The sequence below is a fragment of the Corvus moneduloides genome, chromosome Z (genome assembly GCF_009650955.1).
Source record: "Corvus moneduloides isolate bCorMon1 chromosome Z, bCorMon1.pri, whole genome shotgun sequence".
Taxonomy (NCBI): domain Eukaryota; kingdom Metazoa; phylum Chordata; class Aves; order Passeriformes; family Corvidae; genus Corvus; species Corvus moneduloides.
This window is the reverse complement of record NC_045511.1, coordinates 29,381,214-29,404,891: the sequence shown is the minus strand read 5'-3', so window position 1 is coordinate 29,404,891 and position 23,678 is coordinate 29,381,214. Positions and strand designations below refer to the sequence as shown.

The 23,678-nt window shown below is 39.5% G+C and overlaps 1 long non-coding RNA gene across 1 annotated transcript; it reads right to left on the bottom strand.

Annotated features, from left to right (window-relative positions):
* Nucleotides 1-366: 366 nt before the first annotated feature.
* LOC116438444 lies at nucleotides 367-22,757 on the bottom strand. The gene is made up of 3 exons (XR_004237743.1): nucleotides 21,954-22,757; nucleotides 7,032-7,168; nucleotides 367-1,294 (listed from the first exon to the last, which is right to left on the bottom strand). It is a non-coding gene; the product is annotated as an uncharacterized LOC116438444 (long non-coding RNA).
* Nucleotides 22,758-23,678: the final 921 nt, after the last annotated feature.

Here is a 23,678-nt window from a genome sequence, read left to right as displayed (position 1 = left end):
TGGGTTTTTTGTTCATAGAGAAAACCACAGAATTAAACAGAAAACGGTGGTTGTACTCGAAGATTCTTGGAGAATGACTGCTGTGCAATAAGAGCATTATATGCTACAGAATTTTGTAGGAGGAATTTAAAAAGCTGCAAAAATATGCAGTTCTCTAAGAACCATAGAATATCCTAAGTTTGGAAAGACCCGCAAGGATCACTAAGTACAACACCTGCCCCTGCGCAGGACACCCCAAGAGGCACACCATGTGCCTGAGAGCATTGTCCAAACACTTCCTGAACTCTGTCAGGTGCTGTGACCACTTCTCCACAGAGCGTGTTCCAGTGCCCAGCCACTGTCTGGGTGAAGAACCTCTTCCAAATACCTAGCCTAAACCTCCCTGACACAGCTTTGTTCCACTCCCTCAGGAATTAAACCCTGCAGCTGTTGAGTAGTTTCTGAAGAGAGCTGCATGAAAACTGTATGCAGTTCTGAATTTCTGTACAAACAGGACAACAACAACAACAACAATGCACTTCAGGGACAGTTTTGTGGCTGGAGAACTGATACACTGGTGGTTGCATCAGTTGTTCTTTTATTTAGATACTAGTACTAGCCAAATTGCATATTTGTTCTGATTTGGATTTACTTATGCCATTTCATTGCTATTACACTATTTCTAGTGCTATTTCTGTCTCATAAATCCTTAACTGAGTAAGACATTGGAGATCTGAAGAGCCATTGAGAACTTCCTGACTTCTGTTGAAGACATGGTGTAAACTCTATTTTGAGAGACATCCAAGCTTCTTGGAAAGGCAGTGGTAGCTCCAAACAAAGAACTTGTTCAGATTGAATATTTCTGACTGTTTGAGAAAGTTAACGTTAGGTACATATAGCCGTGCTAATTACTGCTTTCCTGTCTGGGCAATAGCCAGCAGCTACTGGAGAAACATATATGAGACTTCAGGTTCCTGCTGTTATGTCAGGGTTGGGGCTTTGGGAGGTGCTCCAGGATGAAGCTCCGGAGTCATCCGGAGTTACTTGGCACTGGGTTTCGCCTCTGCACGCCGTGAACACAAGAGGGTGCTGGTTACTGTGCAGAGACTTTCCTTTAGGAAATATCCCCCGGTTCTGAACGGAAAAGAGAGAGGAAAATCTGCTGCCCTGAAGATCCATATGCCGTGAACTGAAGAGACATGATCAAGGCAACCAGTATGCGTAAAATCACAGTTATTCAAGTAAGCTTCCTTAACAGTATTGAAGTTACAGGTATTTCTTGTTTGCACTCTTCTTCATCCATCCTTTACTCTTCCTGAAGTCAAAGAAAGTAGTATTAAAAAAGGTGCAATCTTGTAGCATCATTTCAGCAGGTCTGGGCACTTGGATAAAGTAACTGTGTAGCTCTTCCAAGCGAGGGTTTAGTAAGGTCACCCCTGGGCTCAGAAGGCACACTGCATTGGAGACCTTTCACGCCGCCCAAATTCTGGATGGGCTTTTTTACTCAACTTTGACTTGCTTTATGACTCCATTCTGAAAATATGCTCATCCAAGCACTGTTAAATATACACATAGATTAGTGTTTAGACCACATTCTACAAATTCAGCAGAAGATGGAAGCAGAGGAGTGTGCAGAGTGTTTGTTGGGATATTGCCGGAAAACAGTTTAGCAGTTGATAGAGGAATGAATCAATTTCAATATGTATACTGTGCCTGGAAATGGGATATCTACATAAATCACTAGCCAGGAGCCCAGATTGACCATCCAGCTAATGGCTACTTCAGTAAATCTGGTACATTGCCTGAGGAGGTGCCGCTTGAATTAAAATTAGTTCAGACACACACTTGGAAAAGAACAAGAGGCATTTGAAGATAGACATGAGAAATTTCTTATGCTTTGATTGATAATATCTTATGAATTCTAGGAATTTATTAACCAGCTTCTTGACTGTAAGAGAGGGGTTTAAGAAACATGGAATTTATTCAGAGAAACTGTACTTTTGGTTGGGGGCAGGGGGGTTTGTGCTGTGTAAGAAAGACATTCATGTTTGTGCACTTTTTTGGTGTTTATTGTGGTTCGGGAGAGACTGATGTTAAGGTAGGAAAGATAACCCCAAAATTACATGGTGCTGTGTTAATTTTAAAATACCTTAGAAGATTCTTACTAATGTATTTCAGAATTGCTACTGCACACACACACACAAACACACTTACCTACCTATGAATCAACCAATAAATCTTCCTGTATGCATGCATGCATGCAGGTCAGCAGAAGATGTAAGCAAGTTTCATCAGGTGGTGGAAAAGGAGGAAAGAGCTATGCAATAGCTTTCCTTTTGTATACGCCAACTTTTATCCAGTCCCTTCTTGTGCTTGAGCAAGCAGAACTACTTTTTTTAGTACCATTATTAACTTTGTATCATCTTTCTCAAGTAAGCCTAAGTTACTTTCCTTGGAATGGCAGTAAATAGACAGTTTCATTCCATTTCCTATTCAATTGTGTCCCTTTTTCTTACTCTCCAGTCAGGCATGTACTTCAGCATTGCAAAACTTTTTAGCTCTGAAAGAACACAAATGCAGCAGTGTATACAAAGAGCGAGCTCCTGCAATTTAAATAGGGCAAAAGTCAGCTAACGAAAATAATGCAATTTAGCACCAATTTACTGAAGAAATGCTCCAGAGCTGGCAGAAGACGTGAATGAAACCGCTTCTACGTGCATCCAAAACACTTAATGCTAGGGACCTTTTGTCTATGGAGCTATCAAAAGCTGAGTATTTGTCAAGTACTAGTGTGAGTATGCTCTTGGAAAATAATTTTAAAAATTACCTGATTATGAAAGAGAATATTTTAAGGAACTGTTAGCAGCAGTCAACCTAGATTCAAATTAACTTTTTGAATTGAGATGTAACTTCACTTTTTTGTGTTCTACCCTTCCAATTTCATTCTTTATGGCAGATCAGCAAAGTTTTTGTCATTTCCTAAAAAAAAAATTACAAGAAGCAAACAATGCTGTTTACAAACAGCACAGTGCTTCATCTGAGGACTACTTCTTGTTTTGACTTATGCGCTAGGACTGTGTGTGCTGTGAGTGAACAGTTACAATCTCCCTCTGGAAAAGATGTTTTGCAGTTGATCTGGATGAGGATAGGCCTTTGTCTTCCAGAAAAGTCCTGACTGCTACTCTCCAGACAAGTCAACAGATTGAAACAAGCAGTTTGTTTTTACTTGTGCCATGATCACAAAAGCATGAAACGAGAAGCCTTTGTTCTGTTCTTTTTCTTGCCTCACTGCATGTCTCAATTGTGTTAGCAATTATCATGTAGCAGGGCAGAGTAAAGTCAGTGCTATACAGAACATGTAGTCACATGAAATCAGATAGAGATTCCAAGTGCCAGATCGAGAGTAGAGAATAATGGAATCACTGGAAAAATCAAGTCTCTTTGCTTCCTCTTTTTCTGAAGATACTTTGTGTTACTAGTTTTCAATTACTTTGCCTCTCCCAACTCCCCCTCCCCAGTTCATGGTATTTTCCTATTTTGGACATATGTTGTATTCACAGTGTATTTCCATGGTCACAGGAGCCAAGCTGGCCAACTGCTGTTGAATCTTGATGATTAATGAAGGTCACCCACTGGGCTGCCTGGTGGAGTACTTACGTATCTCATTCCCCAGCTCCCTCCTGGACAAATTCTCTTCTTTTTTTATCACCACAAAGAAGCCTCCAAGTTCCCTCTACTCCTTGTGTTGCAAAGCAGGAGCAGAGTATGTAAGTGCTAGTGTTAGGACAGTAAGTGAAGCACAACACCTGAGTGTTGTTAAGGATTGAAGTTCATTCAAGATGTTATAAACCGGACCTTGCTAACAGTGAACTCAGTTCCACGGCTGTATCCCCATCCTAAACAAAGATGGAACAATAGTTGTGCTGACACCAGCAAGGTCAGAATCTCACCCCAGGCCCTTGCCTTCCCCTTCCTTATAATTCTGCCCTGTCTTGTATTTGGCAAGAAAGATATGGATAATTTTCCTTGTTCTTGTTCAGCTCTTTCCTGCACCATTTATCATTCTTCTGAACATATCAGATCACCTTTAACATATACTTTAAATTTATATGCACAAAACAAGTCAGTTACACTTTACTTGAAGTGCACCTACTGAGTGTGTTTCTTATGATGTAGTAGACAGTTTAGAGTATCTACAAGAGCACAGACATATTGTTCCTAAAGCACAGTTTTTCCTACAGTAATAGAAAGATTTTGCCATAACTCCTGTCTCATCATAGAATATGCTTATGCTATGTAGTTTGTTGAGCATAAGACCCAGTACTGTTTAGGCTCTACATGCATACTACTAAAACATTGCACTACATAATGAGTATGTTAAAAAATAAATTTCTTCACTCTAGGTTTTTCACAGCAGAGTTTCTGACATCCAACAGCAGGAAAAATTAACCAAATTTTTGGTTATATGGTATAGCAATAAGACAGCTAGAGCATGGTTGATCTATTGAGCAGCCCCATACAAAGACCCGTGGGCCTTTATTCCCTCAGAATTTATGCATTTGTTCTTCATGTGCCTGTGCCTGCCTGTGCCTCTTGGTGCAATGGCAATTTTTGGTCTGGGGCCTCCTAACACCTCGTGGGATTCTTTCTCCACAACCTCACAGACAGGCTGTGGAGGAACATAACTGTTCTTATCTTGTTGAGACTCAGCTTCTGCTGAGGACTGCGGCCTGCTCATCTTCTGGTTTGTGCTTCTGATGCACTAGCATAGTTGGTAGAGTATGGGAAACTAAGCAGCCCTCAGTTTAGAGTAAGGACTGCTTGGCAATAATTTGTGTGTAATCAACATTATTCTCACTGTACATGCTAGTAGGAAAATTACTAAGGAAATTAACTCTATTCCAGCCAGAAACATCTCTAGATGAAAGCTCACAGCTATTGGCGTACAACTCCAGAAAATTCAGCTGCTCATGCTAAAGCAAGAAAATTCAAGGCAAACAACATACTATACCATACTGTGTTATAACTCTAAGTGACTTATTCTTATTTAAAACTTGCTTATTAAGCCAAAGATTAGTATCTCCCAACAAGGACCAGATCATAATCATTGTCTTCCAATATCAAATCCCTGTCTCCATTTTTCTTTAATTCATTCTACCAGGTTAAGTATCTTCTCACCATTATTTTCCTTTCAGAAAACCAAATAATATTTATTTAGCTTACTGGAACAGTAGCACAAGGTACAGTACCACAGGCTAGGTGCACAAATAATGGGACACTACTTGTTTGAGAGCAAGAAGTCACCTTGCCACAAGAAAGATGACAGCTGCTGTGTGGATCCATAGGTAGGTTTGGCACAATAGGGGAGCTGAATTTTCCATTCTGTCTGCATCGTGCTTTCAGAACAATAGAAAAGTAATGCCTTTTCACCTTTGGACATTGTTATTTAAATATCAGATTAATTTCCACATCAATCAGGAGAGAAGCATTCTCTATGTTTGCTAGAACGATGGAAGTTTCTACAACTATATTTGGTGTGCTACTCCATGTTTGTCTTCATGAATACATTAAAATACTAAAATGTGTTATATACAATAAATTGTATATAAAAGTTTAGAGATCACTTGAATGAACTCCCACTGCAGATACATGGCTTAAGTGTAGAGGCTAAATAAAACTGAATATTACATAGCCGAAAGTAAAAAGAACATTTGATTATAATAATTTTGTTATGGTGGGTGCAGATAGTAAACCAAAGTTAGGTTTGGCAATGACATAACCTAATCATAATAAACTTTTTTTTTTTTTTTATATACAGATCAAATGCAATACTTGAGTGTCAAGAATGAGTTGGAAGTGTAAAAGGACTACTTGTATGTGTACTTTCATATATTTTTGTGCATGCAATGTGGAATCAAGTTCTGCTTCACCATGGTTTTTTAAGTAGCACTACTACTCGTGATCCAGCCTCTAATTTTAGATTCTCAAAGCAAAATTCTAATGGTGTGAAGTAACATCTTATGTAGAATAAGCACATGAATAAAGAAATTGCTACATTGAATTTATATTTTTAATGAGGTTCCCTGTACAGCAATCACGAGACATTCTAGATCAAGTTTTACTGTTTTATTTTTTTTAATTAAGTATTGAAAACAGATCAGTGAAATGCAGCTACATTTCATTAGCAGATGTTCATTCATTATACAGCTACCACTGTATTCTCATTGCTCAACACTCTATACTAGATGGCTCTTAACAGAAAGTACAAACTTGAAAAGTACACAGGGACGGAGAATACAATCAGAAGAGGAAAAATGATGTAAACAGAAATACTCATATGCAGACAACTCATAACCTCTCTGCAAACGTGTAGAGGTCAGACAGAAAAAACACTCAATTCTTGTCCTGCCCCCTGATGCCCCCCTTTCTTTCTGCATCTCCACACTAAATTTTTCAGAGCACATTAAGTTGTTTGTCATTTGAGTAACAAAAAAACCCAAGTCAAATTCTGTCCCTCCTTTGGTTGTCAGGTAACTAATAAACGCTTCATTGACTCAAAAGCAGGGCCAGAAAACTGACATTTCAAATTACCTGTAAAGACTAAAGCTGTTTCAAATGCCCATTACAGTGTATAACTTCCCTCTGCCGCAAACAGACAGGAAAGATGACAATATGTTGGCATAGCAGGTTTTTAGGTCAACAGCTATGCCAACATCTTGCCTCCTCTCCAGCTCTGCATAAAGGAGCTTCTTGGAAAGGTATCAGTGGGAATTGTACAATCTTTAAGTGTGATTTGTTTGATCTAAAATAGAAACCCGAAAATTTATGTAGAAGCTTCACACTGTTATGTAAAACATCTGAATATCAGTCTTACCATACAGTGTGCAGTAATGCTAATGTGAGTGGGTTTTACCCCTTAGGTGATGAGATCTAAAAAAAATCCCTGACAAAAGCCAAGTTTCTAGTTCCGTGCCTGTAACAGCTGCAGAGCAGAAACAGTGTTTGCTTAACTATTTTTCACAAAGCAACAATGTATTCAGGACTTTTCTTACCAAAGGATCAATAAAATCCAAGAGGGAGGGTGGCTGATCTAGAGCTGTATCCAATATACCACAGTAGAATCATATTCTCAAGTGACTTCATTATAAACTCATTTTCTGTTTGTTCCGTCTTTTTGTCCTAGATTCACCTAAACAAAAAAGTGATGCCAAAGGAAGAGATTTAAAACACACACATTTGCTGTTATACGAATACATCAGCAGCTTCATTCATACTTACAAATCACACTGCCACCTTCTTGTAATCTATTTCCATTCACCCAAACATTTGCAGACGGTCTTTTTGGGAGCAGTGGATTTGCCAAGGAGACAGATTTTCAGGAGGAAAGTGGTAGTCATTACAAAACTGGAGACAGACTTCTCCAATTCACCTTGCCCACAGTGCACACTTCCACTGTTTGATGGTTGGTTGGTGTTTTCTTTTCACTTATTTTAAACAAATGAGGGGAGATATTTTAATTTATTTCTCTAATCATGTACCTGGTACTATAAAGCAGTCAGGATGGCAAGAGTGAAATATAAAGAGTCTAATAAGTGTAAAGACATTTGATAACCATCTGGAGCACACTGACTAGGTCAGTCACTCACAACACCGAACATATGCCTTACTGAACTTTTTAGATGACATTGTCAGCTGTGGAAGTTGTCAACTGTACCTTTAATTTTCATTTTCAAACTCTGTATTCAAACCGGACACCTTGATGTTATATCAGCATTGTGGAGTTTTGGTAGTTTTGGGGATTTTTTTCCCCCAGATTTTTGAAAATGAGGAGAAAAGCAAAGGAAAAGTTGTTTACATTTGTTACGACATCTTTAACATACGAGAAGTGTATTCATGGTCACCAGACACCCCGGTATTTTAAAATTTTGTAGGTAATCTTTGAAGAACCTGGGGTTCAGTAAAATCTTTCAAAGCTGAGGTTGCACAATGTAGCCTCCTTCGGGTGTTACCTTGCTACCAATGATCAAGTCACTTCAAAATATACAACCTAGAACCCTCCAAAAAAGGGAGTGAAGACAGAAAAGCACATTTTTCTGTATAACATAAATATAATAGAAAACATTCTGAAGCCAAGCATTTAATCACATTTCAAAATACCGCAAGAGAGAACCTTTGTCCTTGTTAACACTTGTGTCTTTAATAAACATTACAATTAACATGCAAGCTGTGTCACACAACTGAAAGCCTGTTTTCCACCAGTTACTCTCTTCTAAGAAAAATGTGCAGAGCTGAAGACATATGAATGACACTACATTTCAAAGAGTCTCTTTGGAATTATATTTAAAGAAAATGTCTGAAATCTACCACTTGGGAATATTATCAGGGTCTGTTAGAATTTTCCCTTCAGTTATCTCAGGATGGAAAAATGTTTAAATTCTTCAAAATGGAAAGTAAATTGTAAGTTTCAAATGCTTGTTTCATAAAAATTCATCGATGTACAGAAAAAACATATTTACTTGCCTATTTTGTGTTTGCTAAGCCTTTCTTTCTGCCTTTAGAATTTAGTTTATAAATATGTGCAAAGCTTGTATGTTCGTATATAAATTTCCTTTACCATTATCTTACCAGCTCTCTTATAAGTCAGTGTGGTTATGTTCAAACTTTAGCAATATCTCCATACTTGCTTATGATAACAACTTTTCCAATACTTTTTTCTGAATTGAAAACTGCTTATATTTGGGATCATATTCTGCAGAATGTTTGTGTGTACGTGTACTCACATCAGTAGAGGGTTTTTGTACTCTGACATGACATAAAATAAACAAGATTTAAATTAAACAGCAGCGTCAGCAGACAAGATGAGGGTGTGTTAATGTCGATGCTCTCTGACCTGCCAATCTGATGCCTCATACAATCACTTCTGTCCTAACAAAGCCTGTTTTTTTGGAGGGCAGTGTATGAAATGCAGCTTAGTCTGGACTTAGGCCAAGGGAGGTATTATTTCAAAGCTGCATATCCTGGCTGTGCCAATAACCCAAAGAGTCTGGATTTGGCATGCTGTGATGACCCAAAATCTAATCAGTTCAAACCACCAGAGAAACTATGCTTTGCAGCAGTAACAGGCTGCTGCTGGAAGTTAACATCCCATTTGACAAATCCACCTCTGAAACTGAAAGCAGAGATGTGTAGAGCTTGCAGAACTAACATGAGGAGCTTACAGTACAAGATTCTGACAATCTGCTGATAAAGTACCTTTGATGCCACGCTCATTTTAGACACAGTTTACTGTGAAAGAAAAAAAGAAGCTTTAAATAATCTAATATTATTAATGGGTTTTGTATATATTGTAGATTTTTCCACAGACCCCGTGAGCTACAAAGGCCAACAGGTTAAGTATCTGGCAATACATCAAATGACATCAAATGCATAAAGCTAACCAGCTGTTGAGAGAACCATTTTCTGACTAAGGAAAAAAATGTAATTATAACTGATAAAACCAGAGGTGGGATAGTGCATTTTTCTTAATGACTTGCCAACTTCATCTGTTCTCCCTGTTAAAAAGTTCAGCACTAGAACACAACTTCAGTACAGCCAGGTAAGAAAATGAAAGGGGAAAGCAAGCAGACTACAGGCTTATTGATTTGATCCATTAAAGCACCTCCCACTCTCAGACCGCTCTTCACAATTTTCAAACATACTGCAACAGGGGAGCAGAGAAGAGAAACGGCAAAAGAAGACATAACACATGCAGAAGGAAGGGGGGTGATAACGCAGAAGAATGGAAACTTGCAACAGCAAGGACCTGCAGAAAGAATTTCCCAAAGCCTGAGATGCGCTTGCAGAACCACTTCAACACTCTGCAGACAGACAAGAAAGACCCGTTCAGATCAGGAGAGGCACCAAGACTGAGTTAGGCAGCCCCATCTACTCCCACATGACAGCCAGCACAGCTGGCAATGGGTGATAGCAGTAGGTGACTTCTGAGAGGCTCAGAGGTACCCATTTGATGAGCTGACATGCTCTCTAGAGAGGTGCTGCTTACAGGGGAGTCATAGCAGGGATGTCACTGAGAGACCACTCAGCCTTGTACAGTCCACTAAATACTACACAGTGCTGTTGTTTCACATGAAACAGCAACAGTGACACAGCCAGGAGAATCCTGAGGAGTATCAAGAATTATTACAGAGCCCTGGGTGTGACAGTAAGGGATTCTGAAGGGCAGGTAGTTTTTACATCAATCCTCCTGGTCAAAGGGAAGGTGTTTGAAAGGGCCAGTGGAATCAGGTCTGGGCTAACAGGCAGGCAGGGACAGGTGAGATTATAGCAGGGGCCTGCTACAGGCCGCCTGACCAGGAACACTGAGAGGATGAGTCCCCCTATAGACAGATAGGAGCAGCCTCACATTCCCAAGTTCTGGTCCATAGGGGTGACTTGAAGCACCCTGACAGCTGTTCAAGGGACAACACAGCAGGACATAAATAATCCGGGAGGTTCCTGGAATGGGGTGATGACAACTTCCTTCTCCAAGAGACAGAGAAGCCAACAGGGAAAGATGCCATCCTGGACCTTGTTCTCACCAACAAGGAGAGGCTGGTGGGGAATGGGAAGCTCCAGGGCGGCTGCAGTGACCATGAAGTCGTGAACTTCAAGATCCTTATGCCACAAGGAGAGGGCAGAGCAAGCTCACTACCTCGACTTCAGGAGAGCAGATTTTTGCCCTCCTGAAGGATCTGTTTGGTAGAGTACCATGGGATAAAATCCTGGAGGGAAGACAGAAAGCTTGCTAATATTCAAGATCCACCTCCTCCAGACTCAGGAGTGATCCCAACAAAGATCATGCCAGACAACATTGCCAGGAGACCTGTATGGATGAACAAGGAGCACCTGGACAAACTCAAACACAAAAAGAAAGCCTGAAGAGCATGGAAACAATGAAACAGACTCTGAGGAATACAGAGAGGTTGTCCAAGCAGACAGATGGTATGACTCTATGAAAACTAAATCCCTGATAGAATTAAATCTGGCCTGTATTTAAAGGGATGTCAAGAGCAACAAGAAAAGCTTCTGTAAGTACATCAGTGATAAAAGGAAGACTAAGGAAAATATGGATTCTCTTCAGATGGAAACAGAAGACCTGCTTACCACAGAGACATAGAGAAAGCTGAGGTACTCAATGATTTTTTGCCTCACTCTTTACCAGCAAGTGCTCCAACCAAGTTGCAGAAGGTAAAGGCAGGGACTGGGGAGAATGAAGAATCAGTCGCTGTAGGAGAGGATCTGGTTTGAGACCATCTATAGAAACTGAAGGTGCACAAGTCCATTGGACATGAAGAGATGCACCTGCATGTCCTGAGGGACTTGGCAGATGAAAGACCTACTATCCATGCAATTAGAGAAGTTGTGACAGTCTGATGAAACTCCCACTGATGGAAAAACATGACCTCCATTTTTAAAAGGGGGGAAGAAGGGAAGGCCTGGTAAATTACAGGCCAGTCAGTCTCATCTGTGTGTCTGACAAGATCATGGAATAGATTCTCCTGGAAATTGTACAAAGGCAATGGAAAATAAAGAGGTGATTAGTGTCAAACAACATGGCTTCACTAGGGACAAACTGTGACTGACAAATTTGGTGGTCTTCTACAGTGGGGTCACAGCAGTGGTGGGCAAGGGAAGGGCAACAGACATTATCTGCCTGAACTGGTGCAAAGCATTTGACACTGTCACACATGGCATTCTTGTCCCTAAATTAGAGAGACTTGGATTTGATGGATGGACCACTTGATAGTCAATAGTCGATAAGGAATTGGATGGTTGCACTCAAAGAGTTGTGGTCAAGGTCCAAGTGGAGACCAGTGACAAGTGCTGTCCCTCAGGGGTCAGTACTGGGACTGGTGTTGTTCAAGATCTTTGCCAGTGACACAAACGTTGGGATTGAGGGCACCCTCAGCAAGTTTGCCACTGACACCAAGCTGTGTGGGGCAGTCAACAGGCAGGAGGGAAGGGATGTCGTCCAGAGGGACCTGGACAGGCTGGAGAGGTGGGGCTGTGAAAACCCCATGAAGGTCAAAAAGGCCAAGTGCAAGAGGCTGGGCCAGGGCAATCGCAAGCACAAATACAGACTGGGCAGAGAATGGAATGAGAACAGCCCTGAGGAGAAGGACTTTGAGGGTGTTCGTGTACAAGAAGCTGGACATGATCTGTCAATGTGCACTCACAGCCCAGAAATCCAAGCATGTCCTAGGCTGCATCCAAAGTAGCACGGCCAGCAAGATGAGGGAGGGGCCCCCAACATAAAAATTATGTGCACTTGCTGGAGAGAGTCCAGTGGAGTGTCAGAAATATTAAAAGGCTGGAGCACGTCTTCTATGAAAACAGGCTGAAAGAGTTGGGGTTGTTCTGCTTGGAGAGAATGCTGTTCTGAGGAGACCTTATAGCAGCCTTCCAGCACCTGAAAGGCGCTGGAGAGGGACTTTTGACAAGGATATGTAGTGATAGGGCCAGTGGTAATGGCTTTAAATTGAAAGGGGGCAGGTTCAGATCAGTTATCAGGAAGAATTTCTTTACAGTGAGGGTGGTGAGGCACTGGAACAGGCTGCCCCGAGAAGCTGTGGCCTCCCCATCCCTGGAAGTGTTCAAGGCCAGGTTGGATGGAGCACTGAGCCATCTGGTCTAGTGGAAGGTGTCCCTGCTTATGGCAGAGGGGTTGGAACTAGATGATCTTTAAGGTCCCTTTCAACCCAACCCATTCTGTGATTCTATGAAAAGTGCTTAAATCAAAGAATCAGCACCTCCCTGAAGCAAAGCTGTAGCTTTAAAAGAATCTTGAAACAAAGGCAAAACTTCACATGGCCAATGGAGGTTAAGCTTTTTGGAGGGGAGAAAGGAAGGGAGAAATAACAATTGTTGATACTGATTCACTGGGATGAACCTTACAGTAGAGAATGCAAAGTTACCTTCCAACCCCCAGCTTCACCAGGTTATTGTGTATGGACCTGCTCTGAGCAGGTTTAGACAACCAGTATTCAAAGCACTGGCAGCTGCCTGGAGCCTCTTGTATTATAGGACTCCCACTATCAGAACCAGAAGCTGCACTGGCATTAGTAGTAGCACAGTATGTGTGAGGGAAAGCACCAAGAGAAAACAGGCAGCCTTACGGGCATAGTTTAATCCCTGTAATTATGCAGACCTGGTAATGTAAAAGTCTACAAACAAATTCTGAAGCTTCATAAAACTGCGAGTTTGGGATGTTACCTCAAGGACCTTTGTTTTTAAACCAAGTATTTTGGCAGCCTCTGACATGCATGATCCATTTCAATATATTTTCTCACTAATTATAGAGAGACTATGCCTAATTTCCTCAGAATAATAGCCTGAATTTTTTAAAGATAAGAGTCTGTCATAAATTGACTTAATTGCATTTTAATTAATTTTCATTTATTGCGCTGGCTAAAGTATTTTCTCCCATTAAATGCAGAATAAGCACATTTTTGAAGGAAAGAAATACTTCATTCCAAGGAGACCAACCCAACATATGCACGCACGACACTGCTGAGGAGTAAGACTGTTAATCCTACAGGACTGGTGTACAGTCAGGAGGGGCTTCAAGTTGTAGGGAGACTAAGGCCAAAGGCATGTCAACTCTCCTACAGACTGGGTTCCCAAAGAACATTTGGTAGATTTCTGAAAATCTGAAAACATTCTGCACCAGGAAGAAGATGGAATGAAAGAGCAGGCAAACAGTTTCTAGAAGATTCTGCAATCCTAGTTCCCATGAAAATTTTCAGCTGGGAATGTATCAACAGTAAAGAAGCAGTAGCTGGAAACAGAAAAACATACAGCTGCTTGAAATACTCATTGAGGAAAACGTTGTTATATTTGTTTTAACAAGGTCACATATATTCTTCCCTCACACCAAATTACTTGATCATGGCAAATTTTATAAATTATTCATCCAGAAATATTTATTCACTTATTACAGTACAAACCATTATTTGTTCTAACTAAACAGAACTGTCATCTTCCATCAGTTGAAGGAGTCTTCCATACTGAGTTTTCCATGGGTATTCTTCTAGGTAAATTAAAAAATTTTTCTTCTCTCCCTTGCTTCTAAAACCTATGAGATTATGCCATATTCTAATGCACATACATTTTCCTGCATGGTCTCAAAAGACACACCCTTGTCAAAGAGATTCCAGTTAATTTCTGTGGGTTTTTAATTGAGCCTATTGGGTCTACACATGCTGCTTCCCCCCCCCCCCACCCCCCCCCCCTTTTTTTAAAGGTATGTCTTGTTCTGGCATTTAAATTTTTTTTTTAAAAAAAAAAGGTTGTGCAAATCTTTGTGAATCTTTGTATCTCCATGTAGAAGTTAGCTAAGGTATGACTGATCCTCACCTACCTTCACAAATAATGATGTTTAGGCTCAAGTTAAAAAAAAAAATTAAAATTACTTTAAATAAAATTGGCCTGAGCTCTTTTGCTCTTTGCATTGGATATTACTTCAATTACTGAACTAATCTTGTTTACATTGGGATTTTTGTCCTTTAAAAGAATCTAACTCTTTGCAGGGGGCTGTGCGAATAACAGACACATACAGGACAGACTATGTCTTTTGAAGAATGATTCATTACCTGTCTTTCTCTGGATGCTGAAAGAAAGTAGAGTACCAAAATGAAAGATTATTGGGAAGATCCCAGAACTAATAATCCCATGGAGGCCTAGTTTCTCAGATTTAGCTGAATCCCAAGTCTCTGAGAGACACAGCAATCCTGTGCCAAGGAACTGAGCTGTGTGATTGGATGGGTTTTTCTCAGTATTTAACGATGCATCACTGAACCTTGACCCACTAATACCCCTGACTTCACCAGATGATGGAAAAGCTGTCACCCTCATGAAGGAGTCAAACAATTCACTTTCAAAAAATTCTGGCCAGTGAGTTTGTTTAAAGACAATGTAGCTTCAGTTTAATTTCATTTGTTTACATTCATGTTTATGCAGATATAAATAAAATACACATTTTATCAATATTTGAATTAAGCAATACACTTTGCATGTTCCAGTGGTGAAGTCTGCAACATGAATAACAACTTCAAACCCTGTTGCTTACGAGTTAGATGGAAACAAAAACTATTTCAATGGAATCAGATAAAACCAGATAGCATCACATGAAACTCACCAAAATATCCAATGCTACAGATCCACCAATACTCCTATAGTCCTTATTTCTGAAAGAAATCCCTGCCATTTCAATGTCAGCCCTTGTATTAAAAAATTACCTGGACTAAGACCCCAGGTTTTAAACTTCACTGCAGGTGAGGGATGTATTTCTTCAAATAACTCTTCAACTTATCTAAAAGTCTGCTCATTGTGTCAACATGTAAAAGTGATACTACAGTTTCAGATATTTAATTTTGATTATCTAGAAAGTCATCACACCTGTTATCCAAAACGGAATCCAAACTTGCATGAGATACCAGTAAAGTAAGTCACACGACTAAGCAGGAAAGCAAGTGTATCTCAAAAAATCAAATCAGTAATTTTTTAAGATCAAACACAGCAATTACTGACATCAGTAAATGTGATAAAGATGCTTGTCACAATTATGTTAAACTTCTTACCTGTCTTTAAGATTAAAATATTTAGGAAGAAGTTTGAAGTACAGGACTCTGAGATTTCTCAACCCCTATTTGGATCCCAAATAGTTGTAACATGAACACCTCTCATGCTTACTGGAAGTAAAAACTCCAAAAATCAAAATTAATCAACAGCTGATGATTCAGTCTTCTGGGTAAATGGGATTTTGCCACTGACTTGGTGGAAGCATAGTCAGACTAATGCATATGTTTAGAAGTCAGAATGTGAATGAAACCAGAACAAGGTTAATAGCATTTCCACTTTCCTGTGTGAATTCTGTCCTTTTAACACACTCTGTGAGGCATTAGTATGCCATGGGAAATAATAGGTTGCCATGAAAAAAATAAAAAGAAACATTAAGTAATTCAGGTCTTCTGAATACTTCTCTTTCTCCAATGAGAATTGATTAGGTGAATTAGCTAATGTGTAGCCAAATGCAAAAAAAAATCTTAAAAAAATTGCTAGAATAGACATCAGTGGTTATGGGAAAAATCTGCAATCTTCAAATAGGAACAGGGCATTCTATAAGCTTATAGTAAATTTAGCTTTGTCACGGGAAGACTAATTTTAACAGCATTTTAATAATGAAAGTAATGGGTGTGATTTTTTTTTCAGGAGTATCTTGTACACTGATAGTACATATGTCCATGGTAAAGGGGTTGTAAATGGATAGCATCTCAGCACATTGTTTGATAAAATAATTATGCTTCAGTTGGAGCAAAGTTTGATATAAATGAGAGATAACACTCTTAAGTGGAACAACTAGGGTAAATGCTGCTTTGTGAAAATGTAAGCCAACTAATATTTGTATATTCTCTAATGGGAAAGAGACAGCCCAGGTTACTTCCTTTATTTGTTCAAACAGATTAAGAGAAGCAGTTCTCAAGGCAAAATAAAAAAATTCAAATGTGCTGTAGCTACACGGAAGTGTTGCCCATATTGTCCTGTTCATACAAATAATTTCTTTACTATTGGTGTCCTAAAAGGAAATCCCCACTTCGTATGTGATGGTGTAGGATGCACATGCTGAATGGCCATGGGATATAATAATGACAATGGCTTTGGTGGGTAAAATTGTATTTAACTGCACTGTGATACACTGACCTAAGGGCTCCGCTGGGTCTGAACAAACATGTAACAAACATGTAACAAATCCTCTCTCTCATCAATAGGCCGTGGTAACTAACTAAGGATGTATAGAGCCAAGAGGAACACAGTAATTTGTTAAGAGTGTTTAAGCCTTTTGTTGTTTCTGCCCTGTGTGTTTCACTTGGACTGCAGGGTAAGGCAGATAAAAAGGACTTGCAGGCATATAGTGGCATTAGTTACTGACCTGTTGTTCCTCCCCAATTTGTTTACCAAATGAACCACTAAGTCTAGAAAAATAAATCAACAACATGAGGTATAAATTTCTTTGCAGCTCACACGCTGTCAGTTGTCCAAATTATTCAGTCCACTTTTTCCACTTATTGTAGAAACCAGACACTGATTCCTCAACACAGAAAAGCCCAAAAGTTGCAAGGAAAATTACTGCATATAGTCCTCAAAAAGGCATACAATATCCATCCTTACCTTTGCATTATGATTAGTTCATATTAGCCATAACATTAGGGAAATATGTTTGTGTTACCTACAAATGACTGCTGTCACAATAACACTAGTTACACAAAAACAATACTAGTTTACAGGCTGGCACTTCCACAACTACACCTGGTTACAAATTAATAAAAATTTATATAGACATCTATCTGCCTTTAAAGGAGTTGTAGAGTTGAAAACACATCATTATTCCCTCAAGATTTTGAAAAAACCCATTTTTTAAAATGAATCTACTTATTAAATCAACGATTCTGTGTAATTTTCTGTTTCATTTTACTGTTCCTCACCCTATCTGACATTCTCTGTCGCACTTTAAAGCAAGGTGTTAATTACTATTCCTGGGTAACTTCTTACAGGGGCAGGTGTCTTGCAAATGTGTTCGTGCAATTTAAAATGTTCTTAAAATAGCTTGCTGTGAGCGGCATGTTCCTAAGTAGGTCTAAGGAACACTGATTAAGTAAAGCTTCCTACTGTGTTGAGAACATCTTTATTGGAAAGAAATTTGCAAGTTAACCAAGACTGATCTGGATTTCTGACTTTTAACTGTGGTTTAATCCTGCTTCAGGCCAAACCAAGAAAGTTTTGGTTTTCAGTTTTGGGCTCAGACATTTTCTGTTCACTGCATAGAAAGCTGTCTAATGTCTACTACAGCGCTGCCTTCCTTCCCCTTCATCCCATGACCTACATGGCAGACACTGCAACTAAAGATACAACTTCTTATTGGAAGTTAAGGTGAATCAGTGATGGAATACTGGGGACACAGATATTGTTGCCGGAATTTTGCATTTTCTTGTATTTTCTGGGTTTTTTTAATGCAGAGTTTTTAAAAGTAGTAGACTGGCCATTCTGAAGAAGACTCATAGGAAAAAAGAAAGGTTCACCATGATTAGCCAACGAAAGTTACGTGGATAGCATATGTTAATTATTCTTCTTCATGCAGAACAGGTTAAAGAACACATCCCTCTGTACAACTGGTTAAACCCAGCAGCCTCTAGAGAATAGGTTTCTGGAGTCTACAAGCAATGTGGCTGGTAGATAGATACCTGTTGAATCTGACCTAAGGATACAATAGGCATCACTACAGAAGACTCAGAGTGACTGGTCACTTCTGATGGAGGATTGCTTGGACAGTCATTGCTGGAGAAGACCTGCTGAACTGGTCTCCCAGGGGTAACACATCAAGACCAACACAGTAACAGAAGAAAAGTGATTATTTTTCCTGTCCTGTTTATAAACATGAGAAGATTTTTATGCTCAGTAAGTGTTCTCCAATATTTGAGCATGACAAATCTAGACAGAATAATAAATTGCATTATTTGTTGCTTCCAGTAACAGAAAGATTCCCCTATAACAGTATCAAACTGGAGAATGTCTGCACAGCTACTGCCAGGCAAGCTAACCTCAAAGTGGATTTTGAAGATAATCCCATGGTGGTTTATTGCTTATACGGAGCTACCTTCTCTTTTAAGGTTTACCTGAGAAAATCTACAGAAAACACATTGACTTAGTCTTTGTTCAGTTTTGTTTTGGTGGGGTTTTTTTAATTGAGTGAATTACGGTTATCTAAATTCTTAAATTCTAAGGTAAAAGAATGAAAGCTACAAAAGAGTTATTTTAGGCATACATTTTATAATAAAAAACTGCAATGGATTGAAATTTTCTCATTAATTTTATCATGTATTGAAGTGGGTCATGTACATGTACACAGTAAAAGGAAGAAATATCTTTTTTTTGCCCCTAAACCACGCTAGTTAATTAAAACAAGATTTTGTGGCCGTAAGGTCTCTGTCAAGAGATTTCTAAACACACCTTTTTTGTTAAAGTCACTCATTCAAGAAAAAAAGGCATTTTACTAGTAGCCAATAATGTGTCTATTTAAAATAGTACAGATATTTAAATTGGACTCCAGCCTTATGGGTTTGGTTTTTTTTCTTTTTTTGTACTAATTTTAAAGAATCTTTAGAATGTATTCAGAGGATAATAGTTCACTGCTCATTTGCTCTATTTTAAAATTTTTCCATATTTTAGCCTCTGTAATTTTCATCTCCTGGTTATCTTGAAAATTTGTGAATACTGTTTATAAGAACAACTGCTTGTTGTATTTTGCTACATGAAGTATTGGCTCAATTCCTGTGAATGTGAGGGCTAATTCTAATAACCAAGTATGTGGAAATGACTGGTGCATAGCACCCTACCAGATCAAATCTCAACAGATAATTATTTACTGCCAAATACAAACACAGTTTTTTATTTCGCTGACTTTCTAAAAGAAATTTTTTTATTTACAGTATTTACCAGCTATATGCTCAAAAGGTTTTCTTTTCATAAGTTTTTGAAATTTTCTACCTTGTACTATCAATTCAATGGACTATTCTGTGGGAAATCAGTAATCATAGTACATGAAAGGACAGACTTCACACTTCTTGTTGCAGAAGTTACTGGAGACGTGAATTAAGAATACGGGCGGGAGAAATGAAAAGAGTTATCTTGCCGTCGTTATCTTGCTGAAAGACCTCTTAGAAAACTGAGTTCCTTCTCAAGCTTACACTTCCTATGCAAAGCAGGTACTGGAACTCTTACAAAGTTTTTACAAATGCCTACGAGTTGTTAGCACTTTGTTTTCGGAATAGCCAGGATGAAAGGCGTGAAGACAGAACAGGTGTGATGAGAAGCTCCCTGCTATGCTGCAGAAATAGTCACCAAAATGATATCAAACTGAGCCAGGATATCCAGAACATGCATCTGACAGTTTTTACCTTACTATTTACCCAAGTCTTGCAGGTTTTGTGAAGTTTAGTTAGTTTGGTATGAGACACTCAGAAATCACACACAACACTTGAACTAAAGGCACATTTACGAAAAAATTTAAGAAATGGTCTTTGGTCCACAATAGATGAAATTAAATAAAGTCAAAACCTGATTAAATAAATGAGGTGAAATAGATTTACAAAAGAGAGAATAATTATTTCACCAAATGAAGATGGGACTCTACTAAACGAAAAACAGTCAGTACATCTTCCGCCTCTGGATTTCGTCTTTTGCTGTCTGCTTTCAAATTTAGTAGATGTGCTGATACAAGTTATACAATAATGTTAGCTCCTGTCTTTTAAAAGAAATTACATCAGTCTGTTGTGGCCAAAAAAAAAGGAATAAAAAAAGAAGTGTATGACTTGCAAAGACCAGAAGCCCTTGCTAAGAAACACCAATGTTGGTGTCACAGACAGACGCATTTTGTTGCTGCCCTGGATCCATGGACATGCATTCTAAGCCTGTATATGAGTAGACAAAATGAGTTGTTACAAACTGACATTTCTGGTCAAAACAGAAAGACGTAATTTATTTTAAAAGACAACAGGTAACATTATTGTAAAATTTGTATCAGCACATCTACTAACATTGAAAACAGACAGCAAAAGACAAAATCCAGAGAAGGAAGATTTACTGACTGTACAGTAGGACGGTACTATCCTATCTTTTAGCATTACGTCTCTCTTTAAAAACAAATGTAAAATTTCAGAACTAATTCATCTACCCTATTCTCAAACTTGTCATAGCTCATTCCCATAAAGGCATTCCTCCTACCGCTAAACTTTCCTTTGATGGAAAGTTCTCACAGCATCTGTTCATCTGCCAACTGTACAGCATCACTAACAAGTGAGGGAAGACCAAGACACAGAAGAGACAACCAGAGCTATTCTGAGCGGAGCCCAACATCAAGTTCACCTATACTGTAGAGGCAAATTCCTTTCTCTTCTGCTCCCAACCCCCTCAAAGAACAATTAAGTCCCCAGTATTATTCTTCACTGAACTTTACTTTTATTGTGGGTTTTGAACTGCCAAGAATAAAACTGGGCTTAAATTCCTTAATTCTGCCCATCTTGTAATTCTTCCCACCCTCTAGACATACTACTTCTCATACCATGTGAGGGAATGCTGTGCCTTCTTTTTCTGGCCAGAACCTGACTGTCTTCCCTATTGATTTCTAAGAATAAACAGTACTGCTTAACTAGCTGTTTCCTAAGGAGACACAATAGCCACATGAGTTGCTGAAATAAATGGAAATAACACAAAGAATCACTAGTTAAGACAACAATTAGAATTTACACGATTTCTTTTTTACTTGTAATTTCTTCCATTTTTTCCATCCCTGTGCTTTCTCCATTCACAGCTCTTTCATGCAATACTCTTGCAATAAGAATTAAAAAAAAAAAAACCAAATACCTGCACATAATAGAACAAATGTCATTTCTGTATATGACATTTTAGAGTTCTAAGAAGTCTCCAAAAAAAGGACAGCTTGCTTCATTTCTTGGAATAACTGGGTCAAATGCAAAGAAAGAGAAACTGCAAGGTAAAGGACCACACAAAACTAAGGAGGCAGTGGGCTTCCTCCTGTAGATAAGGACAACACTGGCTTGTTCTTTTGCCAAGCATCCCAATACAGCGACACACATCACCTCAAAGCAAAAATGCTGATGCTATTCCCAGGCAAGAAACTCTTCTGTAACTGCAGAGTGTTCTGCAAATACTTAAAGCAGCCTGTTTGCTTTACAAAATCTAAAAAAGAGCACGAACGTGCCGCCACTACTTGCACAAAGTGCAAAATCGGAGGTCAATCATAGTGCTAATGCATTAGTAACCAGCCTTTACAGCTACAAAGATACTTAAGAGATTTCTTTCTCTACATATTGTTACGCTATTGCCTACAAGGAGTAGTCTGCTACCTTGAAAACAACACTTACCTTGTGTCACTCAATAGGAAAAATCTTGTCTTGATTTTGAAGGTTTAAAACTCATTCTGTATGAAAAAAAGTTTTATTTACATTGAGAATTCAATCATATACTGGGCTAATTATAACTGCCTATAACTTTTCTTTACTCCTCCCTAAACCAGTTGCAGGAAGCATTAAAAAAATTCATGGCTACACACAACTGTAACGCTAGTTGTAGAGTCCAGATGTTAAATATTGAAGAATAAAATAAAGGTTATGACTGTTCTGCATAGACTTGGGCTAGTCAGGTGGTATAGAAGGACGATTTTTTTCTCCTGTTTTTAACTAACCCTACCACACATGGACTCAGATTCTTCTCAGTGTTAAAAGCTACAGAAATCTTTTTATATGTTAGTTGAAAGGGTATTTTACTTCTCATAGTAAAAGTTCTGTCTTGAAATAATCTGTAAATAAATCCCCTCTTTAAACTATGTGTCTCTGAATACATGTGCACGCTAAACAATTTTGTCCTAGTTCTACTATTTAAGGAAGTTTTCTGAAAAACTAAGTTAAGCTGGCTTAAACTGAAGCAGTGCCAAAGGGAAGTTTGACTTGCAGTAAGGTCTCACTGTGCTCAAGAGTTCCTCCTAAATACAAAAAAAATGAAAACCAAGAGATTCCAGCAAACCATAGGCTTCAAGTCCATAGACTCTGACACCTTTATGCTGAATTACAGATGGTGTCAGTAGCACTTTGTATCAGAAATGTCTCAAACTCACTAGCACAGAAGAATTACTAGCTTGCAAAAAAAAAAAAAAAAACCAAAAAACCAACAACTAACGTAGCTCATAGACAAAAAAAGAAGTAAAAAATTTCAAATGTTTTATTGTTTATAAGTCTTTGCTCAATAAGAGCACAGACTTCAGAAATTTTTTGTACTATGGCTCAACTCCAGTCAAAGGAATGAAAGGATCCAGTTAAATATTATGGAGGAGCAACTAGTGTGACTAAAAAGCAGCATGCTTGACAGCATCTGCAAGACGAGATATTTCAGAGATCTACTAAACAGGGCTAAACATAACGAAGTATGTGATCAAACTGTACGTCTTACCAATGGCCAGCTGTAAAACGCGGCAGTTGCCCTAAGAAAGCGTTTACCTTAAACCACACCTGAGCACCACGGCAGGGTCTGCCTGTGGCTTTGTCTCTTTCCCAATTATTTGCGTGAGAGAAATTTGTTCTTTGATCCTTACCGTTCACTCCTTAAGCACATCCCAGCTAACACGCTACCTGTTTCGCGTTAGCGCTGCTACTGTTTCGACACGAAAGTGACTTTCAGTACTTCGACTCTGCGGCCGACGAGCAGGACCAACCTCTCGTCCGGGGATGCCAGCGGGAGGGAGCCGAGTGCCGCCGGCGGGCCCGGGAGATCCGCGTCCCTCTCCACGTACCTGCGCCCCGCCAGAGAAGCCGGTTCCGGAGGCACGGCCTGCTGCCGGCCCCTCTCCCAGTCTGGAGGCTGCGGGACACCCAAACCTCCGTGCGCGTCGCCTGCGGCCACAGGTCTGGGGAGGGGCGCTCGGGTCCCTTCAGCCGGAGCTCGGCCGGGGCCGCCGCTCCTCCGGGGACACCGCGCTCCCCCTCCTCCACACCAAGCCGGTCCCGACGGGAGGGCTCCCTGCCGCGGCTCGCCTCCGGCCGCGGGAAATGAGGGCGGTCTCGCCCGCTAAGGTTTCGGGCTCCGCGCAGCCCCCG